Source organism: Nelusetta ayraudi, unplaced genomic scaffold (assembly GCF_046127955.1).
Source record: "Nelusetta ayraudi isolate G7.1 ecotype Tasmania unplaced genomic scaffold, CSIRO-AGI_Nayr_v1 ptg000136l, whole genome shotgun sequence".
In the NCBI taxonomy this organism is placed as follows: Eukaryota; Metazoa; Chordata; class Actinopteri; order Tetraodontiformes; family Monacanthidae; genus Nelusetta; species Nelusetta ayraudi.
In genome coordinates, this window is record NW_027466186.1 from 1,535,872 (window position 1) to 1,556,859 (window position 20,988).

Genomic DNA, 20,988 nt, shown 5'->3' on the forward strand with positions numbered 1-20,988 from the left:
AGGAAGCAGGAGTCATAATAAATAATAGTAAATGCAGATACTCTGCACCTTGGAATATTGAAAAGGTGTATCGGATTCTAAATGACGATCACTGGTCAGTAACGGGGGTCCTTATGTGAAGACTCCTGTTTCCTATTGTCTAAAGGAAAGCTTTTCTTTTTTTAAAGGAAAGGATATTTGTTACAGCAGAGGATCTGAAAATGTCATAGACTTTGAAATTTAAAAGAATTTCCCCTCAGTGAAGCATTCGTTTTGTAACAGTTTTATAATGAAATCTATATTTTTGTTGAAAAATATAGCAACACAGTACCTGGAGGATTCCTTCAGAAATCCTTCTTCTCTTGTGTTTACTCTACAGTCTACATAAACTGATGGGCAGTCACTCAGCATGCCTCGTAGTGTTAACACACCCTTCACACTCGGAGGGGAATCCCTGATGGTTTGTCCTCGGGGTGGGGGGCGGGGGGGCTTTGCTCTCCTTTCCACTGTTTTGTGTCACGACGGGTGTATTTCAGTCGCTGACCTCCCTGACAGGCCGCGGCCTGGACGGCACACACACGAAGACTCCGTCTTCCTTTGGTCACGATTCCCTCTGCCTCTGTTTCCTGACCGGGACCATCTACGCGGCAGCTGGAATTCCCTGTCATTTGTCAAGTATGACACAGGCTTGCGTAATTAGAAGCCTCGAGAACTGTCCAATCCAAGGCTCTGGTACGAGCGAGACTCCACAACGTGCACGGAAGTCAGTTGTTTACCTCGGACTTCTGACGGATGACTACGGGGTTCGCAGTGGCAATCGCGCCGGAGCAGCGGCGGGATTTTATGTCCCCTCATTATCCCCGCGAGACAGCAATGTAACAGATTGCCGGGAACACGTCTTTAAAAGAAGTGGAGTTTCAGAGTTGCGATCCGTGCCGTAATGACAAGCTGCTGCAGCGTCGGTGTCTCGGAGTTCTGCCTGAGTGGCTCTTTTGAAGTGCCCCTTCTTTGTGCCGTCACGGTGCATCCGTGTGAACGGCGAGCAGTGCCAGTAACCAACCGGCCCGGCCGCATCCTCTCCGGTTTGTTGAATACGGGGGAACAGTGTTCGCATTCAGGCCGGTTTTGCGGGACGGTGCCAGACCTGGCTGGCCTGGAGAGGCGCCACAACACGGGTTGATGGTGACGAAAGCGTCTACGTCATCTGACAACAGAGGGGGAGCCCGGGCGTTTGGCATGTGTTTTCCTGCACATTCAGTGGCGCTTTATAGTCACTTTGGTGATGTGCGTGCGCGTGTTTGCATTGCTGTCTGCACAGCTGTACGCTTTGGTCGGTAAATGACTGCTTCTGATATTCAGATCAGCAGCAGATCAGTTGATTTATTATTTTTCCACAAAAATGAGGACTAATGGCAAATGAAAAAGCACAACATTTGTGCACTGAAAATTATATTCCAAATATATTCCAAAGAAACATAAAAATGTACCATTTAATCCTTGATGCGCTCGTTCGCTTGGAGTCTATTGGCAGGCAAGAGTCAAAAGCTATTGTTAGAAGATATTGCTAAAGTAAATAGTTCATAACATAAGATTCTTAAGATTCTTTCATCTGCTGAAACAAAGTGTGCCACCATTTCCATAGACATCTGGATAATCTTCATGTCATAATTTCTTTAGCAGAGATTGATCTTTGTTGTGACTACAGTACAAAGATTTACATCAAAGCGTAAAAACATAGAGATTTGTCCTGAGTCACTGAAGATTCAGGCCTCAAGGGCACTAAAAGAAACCAACGCTAGCAGAATCAGTGCTGAGGGGATCACCATTTTACATTCTTTTGAGAGCACACAGCGCTGGTTTTAACCCAATGAGATGCAGGCCAGGAGGTTGCTGCAGCACGGAATTATACTATTGAAAGTCTGCAAATGGTGCTGTGGTGATCGAATATAAATTCTGCCTGTGACATAATTTCCAGATGGAGCCGTAAAATCTGCAGGCGTGCTCCTCCTAGCACCGACTGTCCCCTCTTAAGTGTTGCTATATTGGTCTCAGGTTTCATGTGTGGCATCTTTCCAACAATAAGAAATAAACACAGAGCACAAAGGCGGGAAGGAAAAGTTGCACAATGCATTTTAGAAACAATGCAAGACTAAGACGTTTCAGTGAGGACTGATTATACACACGCTGTCACTGTGCTCCTACTATCTCTGCATCAAAACAGCCATTCGCAGCATCATTAAGGCAAGTGACAAACTAAATATTGCGCTCACTCTTGAGTGTACAGAAGTACTTTTTCCCACTCTTGCTCCACCATAGCTCTTCGCACTGCTCAGAAGCATCATTAAACACTTTTCAAGAAGTCATTAGACTTTTGAATCCACCTCAGAAAACACTGCTCAAAATTTACTTTTAAATCACATGGACTAGGATGTACCATCTGACAGCTGTGGTGTTAAACTCAAGAGGTCCTGCAGAAAAGATCCAAAAAGCACCAACGTTCCAAACTGCTGACGTTGATTATCTTAAAAGTAGACAAGATGAACATCCAATGCCCATTCTTGCTTAAAATATCGACTTGTTTTAGATCTGGTGTTATAGCTGCCTAAAAAAAAAAAGCCACTGTAATCCAGCTTTGCTGCAGGAAACCTATGAACCTATGAAGACAAACATTGAGCTTTGAAAAAAGACCAAAAAAGGGAACAGGTTTAGAAAAGTAGCTGCTTGTGAGAAATGGAATGGGGCTCAGGTTGACGAAGGTTCGTCTAAGAACAAGGTGAGAACCCTGGGGGGCGTCTTGTTATTATTACGTTCTTGGGTTTTGCTGACATTTAATGCCACTGGACTCTGACCTTTGAGTAATGATCGTCAGGAAATCCGTGAAGCGATCACAAGGCCGGGTCGCATCTTCTCCAACCTTTACCGGACCATTCTGTCGCTGAGCCCTACAAGGGCAGAGATGAAATCGCAGATTCCATATCTTACTACCGCCGAAGAGAGGAAGTCAAAAGTCAATATTTCATTTTCATGTCTTCCTGAGGAAAATTGCCCAACCAACGCAGGAAACGGGATGCTCCTTTTGCACAAACATTGTTTTGCTTTGTTAACAATGATGAGCAGCAATACAGCAGCGTCTAGAATGAGCTCACAGCTTCTCCATCCTTCATGAAGTAAAACCTGTCCTTGGCCTGGCAGAAGGTCTGAAATGGTCCATGCATCATTTTTTACCAGTGCAGAGGACTGATATTATAAAAGAGTGGAGGTCACATTCTTACTCTGTGGTCTATTTTGGCAGAGAACAGAGAGATGAAGCAGATGGTTACTGTTTGGAAAAGTCCTCCCATCCTCCCATCCGCACCTTGCCTTGAAATGCGCCACGTGGGAATCACGCCGAATGCCATTGTTGTTTGTAGTGTCATGGCTTTGCTGGTATGTTACAGCTGTGGCGCAAAAGCAGTCTTTGCTGCATCCTCTTTTTCATGAAACAGTATATAGTGCACGTTGTAATATCTGCATTCAAAACAAGGCTTGTTGTTTGTACAACAATTTCTGCACTCTCAGCCAGATCTCCCTGTACAGCTGCTTGTCGCACCTCTCCATAGAACCCCCCCCTACGCAATTAGCACACAATTCAGGACATTCCTTAGACATAACTGTCCCTTCATCCTCACCAGGAAATGCATCATGGGTAGTTTCCCCTCTGTGTTTTTGGGCTATTTATATTGGGCTTTTGGGTAATAGTGAGACCCCGAAGAGGACCCTGCGGTGAGGTCGTGCTAATGCTGTGATGGATTCCACTTCTTTCCTGTCTGCACTGTTATGCTCATCACGCCAGGAGCTTTGTCTGCCATCATAAAAGCCACAAAGTTGCGTGGGAGCCTTGCTGCCTTTACATTGTGTGTGGGCGGGGTAAAAAGCTGTCTTCATAAATAATAGCTCTTTTTTGTTTTGAACTAGTACTGGACAAGCACTATAGAGAATACTGGAATGAAAAAGTTGCATACAATTCAAAATGACTGTGTCTATCTATCTATCTATCTATCTATCTATCTATCTATCTATCTATCTAACATGATTGTGAAGTTGTTCACCCCAATGTTTACTGGATTGGGTCTAAACTGAACTATTTTTAAAATCCCTTTTTTGCACAACTATGGTGACAAATTACTGTAAAGGCAGTACAGCTATAAATAATGTCCATATGCCTTCATGAACCTAAAGGTAAAAATAAATAAATAAACCACCTTGACACCGGACACCAAGCATGCTTGACAGATCCTCTTGATTCTTCTGAAGGATCCTGGATCAGACTTACAACAACATCCTCTGGCTAAATATCATGTGACGCTGACATGGAACTACTTCAATAACAGCTATATGAGATAACATGTTGCATCGTCTGGTCAACGCAACACTACAGAGTTGTCATCTCTCTCACATGTCCACTTGATATTGCTGGGTTAATGTCCACAGCGCTGTGCTGCAATTTAGGAATACGTGTTAATCATTCACTCCTAAAACGGAAAGCTGTGCTAGCCGTTGCTAATGCAACTGCAAACTGGATATTATCACTGGGCGTAGGTACATTGAGTGGGCATTTATCATTCACCCTGATTAGCTTCAATATTAGATCATTAGGGTTTACTCAAGAGCTTGCGCTCCATTTATTTACATGAAATATGAGCCCTGATATGACTCAGAATATGGTTCTGAGTCATATCAGTGAGCTGTTTGATAGTGTTCCATTTGGATATGGCAGCTCTCTGTTTCTGTGAATGTCTTCCACCCTTTAAAAGACAGCCTTTGTCCGAGAGTCCGTCCTCCCTCTGCAGAACAGTCTTCTTTTGACACGGCATCGTAGTTGGATGACTTTTTAAGCACCAGAATGGAAGAATACTTACATTGAGCCTCATGAATAAGCTAATGAGACTGCTATTATTGAATCACATCTCACCCATCAACATGTGCTTATGGGAGACTTTCAGTTCTCTCCTTATGCTTGTGTTCTTTGTTGTAATTTTCACACCCTTCTTCTCTTTTGTTGGCGGCGTGGAGTTTTTATATTTCTCTTGAAACACTTCAGCGCTGAAAAGAGTGCACGCTAATTTAGATACACCAGACCAGGTGTTGCTGTGGAGGGCGGCTCCCTGACCTGTAAAGGAGGCGGGTAGGAGGCGGCAGCGGAATGGGCGTGTGGGGTGGGGGGACTCCCATTCTGTTGATCCACAAAGCGTGACATGCTTGAAAAGGGAGAGCGGAGAAAGAACGCACGGAGCGAAAGTCCAAGAGGCAGCGTGACGCTCTCTGAAATCAGAAACGCAGAGGAGGGAGCCGACTGTGAAGGAAAGGAGTGTCGCCGCAGAAAACCCTCCAAAGGTTCCAAAGTTCTTGTCCTTTTGCTGAACATGTCCAGAATGGAGTCCTTCCCCTCGAGCAAAGGTAAGCGGGGCTTCCGTGTGCACCGCAAGTGCAGCCCAAAGGAAAGAAATGACGACAGGTTGTAGAGCAGGAGGTAAGGTGATCCAGGTGGAGGGCAGACAGGGTGAGCTAACAGGGCTGGGCTGGGTGGGACTGCACAAGGGTCACACTGTAAAGGAGCTGTAAATGCCGTGCAGGTGTGTGTGTGAAAGCTGGACGGTGCAATTAAAATTGCACACTATTTTCAACCAGATTTGCTACCTAAGATCTAGTTATAGGGTAACTTGCTTCCTGTTACCGTGGGATTCTTCTTCTTCTTCTTCTTAAATTGTTAAATCCGTGTTACAAATTGATAATCTAGGGAGGGAAAAATTATCTCTTGTTTTGGAAAGCCATTGAGTCAACACGTGCTGAAAAGGATTGTTTGATGGCAGTTTGATTTGTTGTTTGTTTAGAAGCTCAACCTAAAACAGATACTGGCATATACACACATCTATGCACGATTTTTGTCAGAATTGAATTGAATAAACCAGTGATTGAGTGGCTGTTATGTTTTCCACGTGGGTCATTGCACAAGACCTCGACAACACGCAGAACTGAACATGTCAGCATGCAGTTTTTGAAAGATGCCTTACAAGATGAAACTGTGCACTAAAATCCCAATTCATGGCAAAGTCCATATCAAACAAAGGGAGAAGGGGGTTGAATATGAGGGAGGAGGACTGTTTGCAGTCCACAGACGTGGTCACTCGATGGGGATGATTTTAAATAGAGGAGTTTCAGATGAACATTGGTGCACGAGAAAAAGCATTTAAGTCTGGACGATCATAAATGTATCCATCTGCCTTTGTAGATCAGTAGTATTGGCTGAAGAGGAAAATGATAGACACTGGAAGATGTCTTGAGCAAGACTGCAGTCTTGGTAATGCAGATTGTTGACCAAGCTAACTTGATTTGATGTATTTGAAGTAAACTGGTCCAAATGTAATGTGTCATTTTAACAGTGGTGGATATCCAGGTTTTCTGAATTCTTATCAAGAGCTTAAAAATACAGACTGGGTCAGCAAGCACACTGAATTACAGAAGCAGGACAGGTATCGGTCACCAAGACGGGACCAAACCCGAACTCCTGAGGGATGCCTTAGAACAGAAGAGCACAAGGGTAGACATGCAGTTGTTTACGCCTCATCCTCACATGACTAAGGCCTGTGAGGATGCAACAAGCTTTCGTATCCACTCACTTCATAAGTTGTCTCCACAGCATAGCTAGTGTGCAAGGTTCCGTCCTTTTTCTTCCATTTTCTACCACCAGTTATGCAGCACTCCTGGTCACAATCCATCACTATGCTTTTATTTTTCAATTCAAGTCAGTCTAATTGACTTGAATGAAACAAACTTGACAAACATTAGCTTTGTCAAGCTAATGTTTGTCATTAGCTTGACAAACATATGTGATTATGTCCATAGGAAAACTGTGTTCTTCCGGTATCCTCTAACTAAAAACATTTTCACACATGCATTTTAAGCACTGAATGCATTTCAGCTACACTCTGCTTGGGCAAAAAAAAATACATAAGAATTGATACATTTGACATGACATGGCAGTATGCAGTTTTAGCTATGAAAACGCGTGAGACTGACTCAATTTTCTCTGTTGTGCCTGAAGAACATTTTCTTCTCTGTCACTGTTTGTCAGTGGATCAGTGCGCTTTCTATATTTTGTGGCCCGTGTCGTTTTCCTGTCTGAGCTTGCTGGGATTACAGGACGACATGCTTTAAAGCAGGTAATGATTGTGTTTACCATCGTATAGGAGACAACAAGTTCATTGTCCTCATACCGAACATCATAACATGTCATTTGCACAGAACCCGAGATTTTTTTCTTTCATCCTTGAGGCAAAAACTGGAATCAGAAAACTGGTGCAGCTTTCAAATTGATTGAACTATTCACTAAATAACAAGAACATAGAAATGGTTACTGTAACCTTAAGTTTTATACAGCCTGAATGTTTCCCTTTATTTAGGGGGAATTGTCTATAAGAGGTTCGATTAAAACCATAGAAATATTCTGTCATACATACAATAAATTTAATTAAAAGGCAAAAGATCTGTGGGTTTGGAAATGCTACCTGGAATTATGAGATGATGCTGACTGACTTCCTGTTTACCCACACGTGAAGGAATATGTTCACATGCTTTGGCCTGATGCGTGTGAGTATTCATGGTGCCTACACTCCAGAGCCCACAGGGAGGAGTGTCTTGACACCTGACGTCTGTAGTGAGAGAAGTGGTGCAATGTTGATCTGATAACCCCCCCGCCCCCCGCCAAGAATGGCCTCTGTTCCCGTTACTGTGAGAGAAATGAAACGGAAAGTATGAGTATGAGTTTTCGGGAAGTATTTGCCCTCATCTCATCTCATCCCAGTGAAGAATTTAGAAGTATTTCTTGTATCTGTACAACTTGATGATCTGCTAAGACTATTTTTTTTTTTCCAAATCTTTGGTTTATTAAATCAGCAGCATTGTTTCAATTCTGAGTCAAAAAGGTAAAGCACAACAACTATAGTCAACTATATTTACTTTTTTGCATTTCAATCAGCATTACTGTTCCAGTAATGCTGTATTCAACACTTTGTTACTCTGACCCGCAAGCAATATTGTGTCTTTTGGAGAGTTTAATCAGTCACATTGTTTTGTTGTTAGCACTGGGTTGATGTTGATTGATCTAAAAGATCAATCAACATACACAACACACACACACACGTGCACGCAAACACACACACACACGCGCACATACTTCCATGGACCTTGATACTGTCCTTGATGCGGATTTTTATTGCGTCACCATCTGTCAGCGGGCTGCCCATCCAGGAAATGAGCCTTGAGAATCTTCCAGTGGAGGTTCTGACTGTGCTTTCAGGATGCCTCCACATGCCTCCATTCACATCCTGTTGTTCCGAATGTAACATTTGGTCATTTGAGTTCATCGTCTGAGCAAATGCAGTGCGTTCATGTCGTTACTTTGGGAAAAATCAAGTTCCCATGTCATCTAAGTGATATCGCATAGAGTTGCAATTCCATTTTCATGTCCAAACAAAATGATGATTCATTCACAAGAATATATTTGCCAGTTCTTTTAATGAAATTTTGAAGAAAACATTTTCATCATTTGATTGACATGTGATGATCCCTTCTCCATGTCCATCATCACGTGATAAAAAAAATAACGCGAATCCATCAAAGTTAAAACCTGAACCAGTGCTGGTTATTATCCCTGTCGTAACCAAATGGCTCATGTCAACTATTCTTTTTCATAAATCCAAACCATTAACACTAAGGCAGCGACAGTCAGCTGCTGAAAACCATACCAAAGGTTAGACAAGAGCTTTTTTTAGAGGCGGATATTTGCTGGATCACATATGCCACGGCACCGTGATTTAAAGCCGTGTCGCTTACCCGTACGAAACACTAGCAAGGCTAATGGTCGAGGGGCGCGACATTTCCTGGAGGCGGTGTCCGTGTTGTGTGGCCGCCCTGGGACAGAGGTGGCCAACGTGGGTGGTAAATCCCAGGGGTCAGAGTTTGATGACCTTAGAGAAATGAAAGGACAGCTGTAGAGTTTGAGCTGTTCTCTCTCAAGCAGTGGATTCACTTGATTAGTTGTGGAACTTGTGTATAACAAATATACAAGGAGATTTTTTTGTTTTTGCTTTGTTGTTGTCATTTTATTTCTACTTGAGATCTTTTAACCACTTTTATTGTTTGAAATATTTTCCCCACATTTCCGTCCGAGAGTCTTTTGTCAGGTCTCTGGTCCACACCTAAATCAGTGAAAAAGCCTGTTTGCTTCTTTCCAGTCTGTCCAGTAGGTGGCGATATGAGCCAGTTTTGCAGCATTTGTATCCCGGGCATGAATAAATGCAGAGATGTGTTTCCCCCCTCCCAATAAATTATCCTCTAAGCACTTTAATAACCTGGATTAAGATCACTTGTTTTTTTTTTTTTGTTAAACTGTACTTGTTTATATTTATTAATTCCTTTAGCATATGTTGATATGTCTGTGATGACCACATAAATAGTATAATCATTTGATAATGTATATCACATTATGCACTTGTAGTAAGAATTGTTGTTGTTGTTGTTTTTGTTGTAGGGCTTCAGTTTAGGAGAAGGTCGAGGTGCGGAAGTCATTCTCTTTGATCGCATTTGCTCTATATTGTTTTGCTCATCGTTGCTGTGTAGCCATGTTGCCGTTGTCCTGTTGTTCATTGCTGAAGGAATGAAAAATGTTTTTGTTGTTGTTGTTTTTGTTCAAATTAAACAAATAAAAAAAACAAAATTGATGTCAAAGCATGATGATGATTTTTAACTCCCCCACCTCTTCAATGAATGCCCAGCCCACACTCTATAATGTACACTCTCTTTTACTGAGAATTAATCAATACAATACTTCAAAGTAAATTAACAAGTTGCCTCTCTCTGTTTTTCTCTTTTTCAGGTGAGTGCCCTGCCGTGTGTTTGATGGTGATCGAGACCTTCTGAACCAATAAGTACCCTGATTATATTAAGTTTTAGAATGAATTCAACTTGGCTGTCTTATTGTCAGTTTGTACACTTTTGTTGTTTTTTTTCCTGTTTTTGGTGTCTGGATAAACTCTGTCTTTTTGGGTAATCCCATTTTTGATGGATGCATTCTCACTGTCGTCCCCACAACAAATTCATATTGCTTGTGCTTTGTGAGGCGACCGACGTCTGTCACACTGATGGGTTCATTCAAGGCCTGCCTGTGCGGTTTGTCTTTTTTTTTTTTCCCCCTCTGAGGTGCATCTGGAGTTTTTTTACTGCCATGATGAATCAGTGGAACAAAGGTGTGACTTTTGCCCACCATAATAAAAAAGGTCACTTTACTGCTCTGTGATGTGGGCGTGCCCTGGAAAATATGACCAGTGGTCGGCCTGTTAAGTGCACATGTGAAGGAGGAGAAAGGCCATCGGTTGCCATTTGGAAGAGTGTATAGGTGGACGCTTTGGCTTTCCAGCAGAAAGCCAGCAGTTGACATTCAAACTTTATAAATGAAGAAAAATGGAAAAGGCGTTTCCTCTTCCTCCTGCATTCCAAAGCACAGAGTTTTCTCATTAGTCAAGGGTTAGGTGGACTAAATGCTCAGTTCCTTCGGCCTCACTGCTGAAATGACACAACTACATTCACAACCATGGTTAAAAACTACATTTTTAAATCATTTCTTTTTTTTTGAGGAGAGGTAATGACAGAAATTCATCATTAGATCTCATAAGCTTGCTGCTATCTATTATTTTAAGCTTGATATTACTTGGCTGTCACATGGCGGCGGCTCTAAAATCATTCTCAACGTGACATGAATGAAAACACAAGGCGAGATAAATTATTCTAAGAATCTGAAACGATTCAGTTTTTCTTCAGTCGACTTATTTTGAGAGAGAGTCAGACAGTTGGCAGCCCCAGAAGAAAATGAAGAGATTGCCAGAGGTTCTTTCCACCACTGGCATTTCACTTCTGATTTACTTCTATTTTTATTTTTTTGAACCGTCTTCCACGCCAAGCTTGCCACGCTTCTTCGGAAGCTGCGTTCGAAGAAGAGGTCAGCCCGCGATTGTGCAGATAACTCTATCTGCTCTCGCCTTTGAGAGAGCCCCAGCTCGCACCAGTTCACGTTTCATCTCCCCGGGGTGGGATGGATACTGTTTTGGAGAGTTGCGCCTCACGTGGTTGCTCTGGCACAAAGAGACGTCCGTCTTCAAAGGTGAACTGGATCGCTTTTCCACTTCAAAACGACATTCGACGCTGGTTCTGTATGCAACCCCGTTGTAACCCATGTGTATATTAACCGCTGCTTTTAGCTGCCACTTGAGCGTAGTATACACACACTTTGTTCTGGAGGGACCTTTTCATGCATTTTTTTTATGTGCATGTAGTATATGTAGTATATATGCACTTTTTCAGGAAATTTCCTGGGTGTTTCATCTTCACTTTGCATTTTTAGGTTTGTGTCACTCTGCACAAGAAATGTCTTCAAACTAAACAGCTTCATTTCTTTCTCCTGACTGCCTGAGAGCAGAGTGAATGCATGTGTTTCGTGTGAGCCATGCATCAGGTTGGCTGCTTGGTTGGTTTAGTCCTTGTTAGAGACAGCTTGTTGCCTTGTTTATTTAAAACTGAACGTTAATAATGATAGATGTTGTGCAGGAATCAGAATGCACATACAAGCAAAACATTGTGTAGCTTCCTGCGGTGGGAAAAGGCTGCATAAACGGCCCAGTCAGCACCAGCGGGGAGACAAACTGGTAGTTTTCCTTTCTGAAAACCTCAAAAGCCTCAGGAGAGGGGAGAGGAAAAAGTTTTGATAGGCTCAAACTGTTGCTGCTTTGTATTTTCTTGTAACAGTTCTTTGTGCCAGTAGTAGTAAATACCTCCGCTCCGTTGTTTAATAATGGATCAGCTCCTGCCCACTGCTTTTTTATTAGAGTTTGGAGGGAGAAAAGGGGAAGCGGCTCATTGTTTGGACTCTTATCCTCTCACTGCGGTTTGGCATTGTGACTGTAGGTGTTGCAGGGTGGAGATAAAAACAGGATGCGGCACACAAATTGCTGTGATGATAAGGACAAGTCTGCAGAGGTGCCATCTCCCACAGCGGCAAGGACACTCTCGGGCCCGTGCTGACTTTCAGCACACAATGGATGGATGGTTGTTGTGTTATGAATTTAGAATGACTCCAGCGCTGGGCTTGCCGCATTGCTGTTTTATCTATAAAATGATAAGATGGAAAAGATAAGCTGAAATGCTCAACATTACACGCTTGTATATCTTCAGTCACACATTAACTATGACATTGCTGTTTGTTCTCCAGAATTTCTGGATAATATTCTGGCTGTCCTTGATTGTCTTAATGCCACACCTGTGTTCCACCTCCAGTATATAGCAGGTTGTTACGTGACCAAACTTCAGCGAGTGAAATCAAATGTCTGTTCTCTTTGCGTCAGACAGAAAACCTTTTCAGATCCCAGATTCAGGATGGCCCCCGAGGCGTCGTCTCGCTATTTCCCCCCCTAAAAAATGAAACCGCACTGATTCCAAAATGTCACTTTGTTCTTTCCGGTTCCAAAGCTGAGATGTTTTTCAATTCATGAACTAAGCAGTTTTCTTGGGCTTCAAAAGGACTTGTTGGTCTCAGGGCTTGAACAGGAAGATGATGATATTAAGAGCTCGCAGAGACTGAAAATAAACTCTGTACTGTTCTCTTTCCAGCTTTTTTAATGGTTAAACGTGAAGTTGTCCCCGAATGAGTTATTTTTCTTTTCTGCATTTGGGCATGAATCTGCTTTCATAACTGTCTTGTTGCCGTAATCACATAATGATGCCCAGATTTCAGGCCTGATTTCTAAATCCAGGTGGCTTTTGTTGAGAGCCCCCTAGTGGACGCTTCTGATCAGCCGAAGCCTTGTTGAGGAAAGTTGGAGAGAGAAAGCGTTGGTGAGTCATCCCCGTCTGATAGTCATTGACTGTGGGGCGGAACACAGAGCAGGCCCTCTCTTCCCCACACCACAAGCTCGCCCAACACTGCAGCGCGTCCCTTTTTTTGTGAAAAGGAGTGAGTTCCTGCAGTTGTTTATTCCTTCCCACTGCAAGGAGGAAGAATGCAACTCGAGTCACCGCCGCCTGCACGCGGAAAAGGCCTTTGGTGAGCGTGAGGACAGTAAATCACCCCTCAGACCATATTAGTGACACATACTTGAGGAGGCACCTGCGCCGAGTTTTGCACTTTATCAGGGGCAGGTGGCCGGGATCTAAAAATAAAGCTCCGCCTGGTCCGGTCACAATGCAAATGCTGACATTGTGTCCGCCAGCCGCCGAGGGCGGATCCTGTGTCAGGTTTTGCAGTTTCACAGCCGGTTTCTGCTGCCCGCAGCGGCGGGTCCGCGATGCTCAGATCCTCCGTTTTGAATGGCGCGGTGGTATTTGCCTGTCCTGAGGGTTGCGTTGCCACGGTGACAAAAGCTTGCTGGGGACACGCCCTTCAAAGTCAAATTCACAGACTCTGAGTCATCATGCAAATGGTTTCCTTCTCCATTTTTAAAAGTGACTCTGTATTATGTTTTTTTTCTGATAGGTTTGTTAGAAAAGTTTCCTCTGCAAAACAAGTAGGGTGTGAAAAAAATGAGCTTGGCTCTGTCACAACAGTGTGCGTGTGTGTCTGTGTGTGTGTGTATGTGTGTGTGTGTGTGTGTGTGTGTGTGTGTGTGTGTCACCGGCTCTTGGCACTGCCCGACCCGGTGCTCCCTGGCAGCCATTTTATTGTTCCACTGAACCTGACTGCAGCTCCATTTTGTCAGATTTCTAACTGACTCGCTTCGAATTGTTACTTTAGCTCACTGGCGCTCAAAAGACGAGCTGTGAACCGTGAAAGTTCGATAAACTTTCTTTCCACAGAAAGGTGTGCTGCCGGCGTTAAAAGGGTGTGGCTCTTTTCTGGCTCGAAAGCGCTCTTCTCCGTTTCCTCGGAAGTGTTTCTTCACTGATCAGTCCTCGACGCGGACAGAGAATGCCGCTCCGCAGCTGCTCGCTGGTGTGAATCAACGATCAACAATCTTTCCTCTCGGCTGTTGTTCCCCCGCAACTTGAATCACTGGTCTAACCCAAATGCTGCGCGACCTGCTCGTTCAGCCTCAGCCTCATCATCTCCAACCGCATTGTGCTCGAAGGAATCAAAAGTGGCTGCTGCTGTTTCTCACGCATGTCGTGCACAAACGTGGTTGCACAAGTGAGACTAAAAGTCAAGTCGAGTCGAGTCAAGTCAAATTTCTATTTATATAGCACATTTTCAAACGGCAAAGCCGCACCAAAGTGCCTCACAGTGACACACACCGAGCTCTGGGCTGCACGGCAATAAGGATCTGTGCCATGAGCTCTGCATGGTGTGACTCTCGTCTGCAGGCACGCTAATTGTCCCCAATTTTGAGATTAACTCGCTGCTCTTTTGCTATTCACAAAACGCTTAATTGCTCCCCGTAAACCTAAGGGGGAGAAAAAAAAGAAAAGAAAAGAAAAGCACGAAGGAAAAAAACGCTGCATGTGGAGTTGGCCGATGCAGCGACGCCAGTGGTTCCGATCGCCCAGCGTGCGTTTTTTTTCCAGAATGTCTCTGTCTGACCTTTGTGACCTCTGGGGCGATAATTTGCGGTGCTTTTGTCGAACAAGTCGCCCAGTGTGTGTGTCTCGCACTCCGCTGCTGGAATAAAGCCTCGCCGCCGCCGCCGCCGCCGCCCCCAGATGTATGCGACTCTGGCGGCCGTATCCGGGGCAGCGGAGACGATTTGTCCCCACTCTGACGGAGGCCCCCGGGATTTACGGTGGCCGACGTCCACCCCAACCCTCCCTCCCCCCACTGCATTTTATGAGCCAGAGATGAAAAGATTCCCTTGTTCTTTTGGCCGGCACCCTCCCAACCCTGCGCGGACCCCTCCATGTCCGTTTCTTCCATCTATTTTTTTAGACCCGTCTTGCGTGACGTCCCTCCGGACGGCGCGTCGGCTCTCACAGGGAGGTAATAAGGACGTTAGTGTGTTTTTTCCTGGGTGGCGAGTGCAAGCGTAGAGAACGTCCTGTGATTCGTCAAGGCGGGGTGTGTTTTTTTTTTTTTTTAAGTTTAGTTTTTATAATATGTCATTTGGAAGCAGCCATCTGGCCGTCGGGGACCCCCTTGGAGATCGGTTCTGGCTCAGCCCGAAGAAAGGTGAGTTAGTGGCAGTCGGATGCGGCCGACGAGTTTCTCCCGAGCCGGATGTTTGTGTTAGGAGGGGGTGTGGTCACGTAAGCGGCCAACAGCTGTGCAACAACTGCCGCGTGCCGAGCGCCGCACAGGGACAAGGTCTTATGCAACAGTCATCTGAGGATTTTTTCTTTTCTTTTCTTTCCTTTTCGTTTCTCTCTTAAACTGTGTGATTCACGCGGCCCGCGTATCCCAAAGTTCTGGCTTGCAGGTTGGTTGCGTTTTTGCATCGCAGCTTTTCACGGGAGGTGGAACGAGGGAGCGGAGGGCTGTTTCAAATTTAACGTCCTGTGCTCACTGCTGCTGGGGAAATTTCGCAACACAATGGGAGTCCTGTCCCCCCCCACCTCCGCCCCCTCCCAACCCGCCAGAACCGAGAACTAAAAATCCGATCCTCTGGTCTGAGTGGCAGGAAACATGTTGTACTATTAGTGTCTTTGCACAGCAGGTAGACGGTAAAATCCGTAACGTCAGAGTGGGAGTTAATTTGACATCTTCTGCATTAATTACAGTCAACACCAGTTTTCTTTGGCTAGTGAATCCTTTTCATCCTATCGCTCCTTCTGCTCCTCCCTTTGCTCTGCCACTCTAATAGGCTGGCTCCTGTCCAGGTGTTCAGGGGCTGTAGCTGTAGGGGGCGTTCTAAGGTTTGGCACCGTCAACTCATAACTGACAGCTTAGTGTAGAGACAGGACGGGACTTGGCACTTTTTTTTTTTTGGGGGGGGGGGGGCTTATTTTTGGTTGGTAAAGAGGCAGAACAGAGGCACAGTGTGTGACTTCATCTCTTTCCACTCTGAAAAAGGAGAAGCCAGTGTGATCCAGGACTCCTTGACTTAAGAGTATGAGTTTGGCCCATATTTTTTTTTCTTTCCTTTCTCCTTTCCCCCTCCTTTGAAACACTTTACAGACTTTCCACATGTGTGAAAGAAAGCTGTGAAACCTCTGCACAAATAGGTTGTTGTTTTCCCTGGATGTAAAAAGTTATATTTATCTTTCCAGGTACGCATTTATTTTCACAAGATTTCCACTGTTGCCTTTTCTTTTTTTTTTTCACAAGCGCTTTGGAGCCCGACAGATATTTTATGAGACAAATGAGTTTTGGCTTGGCAATGTGACATGAGCAGTTACCAAATACGTTGGCATGCTGCTTCAATTGATTTTGGATCACTCCTTTGTGCATTGTTCTCTCCGTCAGCACTGAATGGTGCAACCGCTTTCTTTCTGTCTGCTGTCTCTGCCGCCCTTTTTTTTTTTTTTTTTTACGTTCAAGAGAGGTTGTTATTTTTTGCAGCGCTGTGTGGAGTCGCAAAGAAACCTCCCGGCCTCCTTTCATGCTCACAAACCCTGTACACAAAGTGCCTCTTTGTGCGGAGTTATCCTGCGGTTTTACGCACCACCATTAGTTTGTGTTGTGGGGAAGAAATTCAGTTTGTTGTTTGTTTTGGTTGTTCAAAGTTTCTGTGGTGGGCTCATCTTAGATTGATCCAGCTAGGATTGCCCTCGAGACATCAGCCTCTCTCAGTTTTCCTGGACTACCACTAAATCACCGCTCTCCCATTTCGCACAAGTGGCCAGGGACCACTCAGTGACAGGGGTTAATCTTCTCACCCTCGTCCTAATTCTCGTTCAAAGCCTTTACTTTCTCCAACTGCGAGTAACTAATTGGCACTGCTGTCCGTGTTCACACAGACAAGTAACAGTCAAGGTTGTCCCAGGGGTTGTATGAGGTGAGGATTAAGGACTCGCGGGCAGACTGTCACTGTTTTACTATTGTCAAGTCAACTGAACTGGATATACTGTATATGGACGAAAATCACAGATTTGTCCCAGAGGGTTTCTTAATCTGTTTCAAAGGGGAAGTAATACTTGTTTGTTTTTATTCTTATGTTCATTACTCTCAATAGTAACTGATATTTGGTTTTTGGATGAAATTTCAGAATGCATCTAAAATGCACCATAGCCTTTACAGGTTTTAAATACACCAATCCAGTTCAGTGTTTTGAGACTTATTGCATAATGTGCTGCTCTCTAATAAAGTGATAAAAGTATGAACTTTTCTGAAAGTTGAATATCCCTGACTTTTAGTGAGTTGTGTGTTTACACGATGGCATGCAGAATAGGGCTGGGACTATAATAAAGCTGTAATGACCAATTTAAAATCTTATCAAACTTGACCTACTGTGTTGTGGCATCTATAGCACGCGACATACTGTGCATATTGCATATTGTCTCTTTCTTCTCGTGTTACAGCACTATTTGCAAAATATATCTTCACATTTGTCTGGATTTTAAACTGATAAAAAGTCTAGTAGTCGGTATAAAATGTCGTCAAAACATGTTTTGAAGGCCAGTTGCTCGCAGAGCAGTGTTGTGTTTATGCAAATCAGTGGAACTGACTGACAGGTAAGCCTGCGATAGCTGTTGAGCCGACCTGCAGGAACTGCCCGCCGCTGCTAACTTTAGCAGGTGTTTGTGCTGTGACATGTGTCAGCCCGGCCAAGGAGCACAGCTGTCTCCAGACTCATAGGTCACTCACCTCACACTGCCAGGGCAGATCCAAGCCGTAGATGTCAAACCTTTTCACCCAACTGCAGCTTTCACCCACTCCAAAGCGGTTTGTCACAAGTGCGAGTCCCAATAAAAATCTTTGTGCATGTGCGTGCATGCATGCGTGTGTCTTTGATGCCCCTTTGCTTTCACAATATATCGCTGCCTTGATTAGTACAAAAGTGGGCCGACCCCTGACACATTTAAAAGCATTGCTCTGTTTCCACATCACATTCTTCATGCCTTCCAACAAGGGCTCTATTGACACTTGCTTTCCCAGGAAGTGGCTGAAGTGACTTGGAACTGATATTAGAGCTGGCAGAGACATGTGCAGGACCAACACCCAACCCAAAACCAGGAAGAGGAACACACTAGGCCTTTAACATGGCACAGTCACCATCCGCCTAGAATCGGTGCAGACACGTCTACTCTTAGCACAACCCGTTGACTATTTAGAATACTATATTTAGTTTCCATTTTGTCACCTTGCTAAAATGTTGGGATGGATAAGTATGTATTATTTGGTTTCTGAAAAACTTCAACTTCAGAAAATAAAATCAGTCAGAGCATTTTTTGAAGAGGGTGTCAACATTCTGCAAACCACTCATGCAGGATCCATTTATGAACTGCGTGAAAGTGAATGTTACTGGCGCAGGACTTTTTCCATTCTCAGAGCGCTTTCTTTCCGATCATTCGTTGATAGGCTGGCAGCTGATACCAGCTATCGTTCCCTCCCAAAAACAGTCACTGTAAAAAGCAGTCAAGCGCGACGGAACTCATGGCCAGTGTGTCAGGCCCAGTGAAACAATAACTCTCATTAAGCGTCCACATTTTTAATATTCGGATTGTTGAAGGCGCCGGGCACCAAGCCAGGTAGAGGGTCACGGTTGGAGGTTCGAAGTTCACTGAACACTTTGTGTATAAACAGTGCATGAAATCATACGGTTATGCGGCCGAAAGAGCAAAGCACCATTCATGGTCTTTGAGGCTGTGAGGCTACGGGGGTAAATTTAATGTCAACATGATGCAACCATCACAAAGATACCCCTGTCAATGTTCTCTTAAGCCAGTGCCCTAAATACACTCCCCTGGTCGTGCTGGTGCAGCCAGCCTTTTTCTCGCAAATTCAACCTTGACTGCCTCTGCCCCAGTGCAGCTGCAAACTGAAGCATGCCGGTGATAAAACTTCCTTTGCATAATACAGTTGGAGGCCTTTTTTTTTTTTGTACAGCGACCTGATGCTTCCTTGTTAGCCCAATAAAAGTCCTCCCAGGCTGAACCTTGCACGCACTACAAAGGAAAACAGAAGAGCTGTTGTAACAGCATCAGTACGGAGCATATCTGCGATAGGTGGAGCTCACACACGTCAGGCATGTCACCTGCATTTTGTTGAAAGAAATGTTCCACGTTGCTGGCAGCTACTGGCTGCCAACAAAATGACTCGCTCTATTTTAAAACTGGCTATCATCTTCTGATTAAAATATGCGGATATTGATGCCAATCAACATGCTAAGTGTTTATTTCAGATCACAGCTGTGTTTTATTGAGGGCCGTGTGGTGAAGTAAAGTTGAAGTGCAGCTGTCCTGAGCATAGATTTATGTCTGAGTGGACTGCTGCAGCCCTTTGGGGCTAACTTACTCAAAACTGGCTCTGGGTTTTCTCGTTTTATTATTTTTATTTCACACTGTTGCCATGGCAAATAAAACAAAAAGAGTTTTCCACCAGGGTTTGTACATGTAAGTGTGTGTGTGTGTGTGTCTTGGTTGTGGTGGTGGTGGTGGTGGGGGTGGGGGGTGAAACAGTGGGGGAAATGCGTCATTCCTTCGCTGCTATAATTTCTTTTCTACTACAATCCTTTTTTCCAGCCCTGTGCTGTTTACTTGCTTTAACGGTCAAGACATTTTTTTTTCCTCTGTTCAATCGGATGAGTCAACATAATCTCTTCTACTGTAACGAACGACTGCTAGCCGTGCTATCAGAATGGTTTTACGGCTCCCACCGGTGCAGACACTCTCGCTGACACACAGAGAGACGAACGGGGGACAGATGTCCTGAAGAGAGAAGAGATCTCGGGAAAGAAATTCGATATCATGTTCCAAGGAGTGGCGAAAAGGTTAGCTATAATGCGAAGTTCTTTATATAGTGGAGCAAGACAGATCCCTGGCTGTGGCTAAATGGAGGTGCGCAGCCCTAAAGTTAGCCTCTGTGGAGCAGCAGGATGACTTCAGGGTGATTTTGCAGCCGGTTGCATCACTGTAATGAGCTACTACAGGAAACCCTGATTAGCCTGCGTAGCGTCTTCCTGTTGTTGTCTTGGATACCATCCACACAAACACGGTCAAGAATAGCCTTGAAGTTGTCCGGAGTTTGGTATATAAAGCTGACATTAGTCACATGACACTGTCTTCTGAACGGCTACCAGTTTATACGTTACACATTAGAGCGTTCTGACACAGGATCCCACAGCCACACCTCGCAAGTCAAGCCAAAGCTCTCTGCTGACACACGATAGGTGAATGTGTCAAAGCGCTGTAAAGAATACTGAACATGTATGTGGAACAAGTCGCTACGGAGAAAGGCAGAGAGATCTGGCAGCCGCTCGCTCTGTTAATCTCTGTTCAGAACAGCCCATAACTTTGAGCTGGTTTGTGCCAGTCAGTCTGTCAGGAGGTGTGTGTACATTACGGGGAGGTGTGTGCTTTCATCAGTGAGTGGGTGGGTGTTGCTTCGCGAAAGCCAGAGGGCTTCGGCACATGTGCTTGAACGCGCTCAATAGGTGTGTCGCTCCATTCATTCGACTTTACGCCTCCTTGTTTTTCTTTTCAGTTAATTTACGGTTTCGTTTTTGGGCTCGCAACGTCGATCTGTACTTTACCCTCTATTTTAGCAGCTTTTTTTTCTTTCCATGCCCATTTTTTTTTCTCCCCCGCAAGAAATACAGAGAAGGTAGGAGGAGCCGTGCTGAGAAGTGTGCCTCACTCTCTCTGGCTTGTGCGCTCTCACTCGCACACTCACTCTCTTCCATTCTGTCATTGCCATCTCGGCAGAAGAGAGACTGTTCTTTTCCCGGCCACGCTGACTGCAGGGGAGAGCACAGCTCTAACGCTGCTCGAGCCCGGTCACGGCAAGGAATATAACTTTTCTTCACGTTCACGGAAGGATCCGCGGGGAGGAGGAAAAGAGACAGTAAGGAAGAGTGCTATTACGGGATTTATGCTTGCTATTATTACATAAAGGGGCAT

At 44.5% G+C, this 20,988-nt stretch overlaps 1 protein-coding gene across 13 annotated transcripts in view; it reads left to right on the plus strand.

The window, feature by feature from the left end:
• LOC142879409 (plectin-like) overlaps positions 1 to 20,988 on the plus strand; it is a 108,521-nt gene that overhangs the window by 31,609 nt on the left and 55,924 nt on the right. For 2 of the 13 annotated variants that reach the window (XM_076012691.1, XM_076012692.1), the window contains exon 1: positions 20,673 to 20,932. The exons of 7 other annotated variants lie outside the window; for them this stretch is intronic. The gene's annotated coding sequence lies outside the window, so the exon portion shown is untranslated. Of the gene's footprint in view, positions 1 to 20,672; positions 20,933 to 20,988 lie in introns of those variants that run through there. 4 more of the 13 variants (XM_076012693.1, XM_076012694.1, XM_076012695.1 and 1 more) reach the window with 3 other exon arrangements.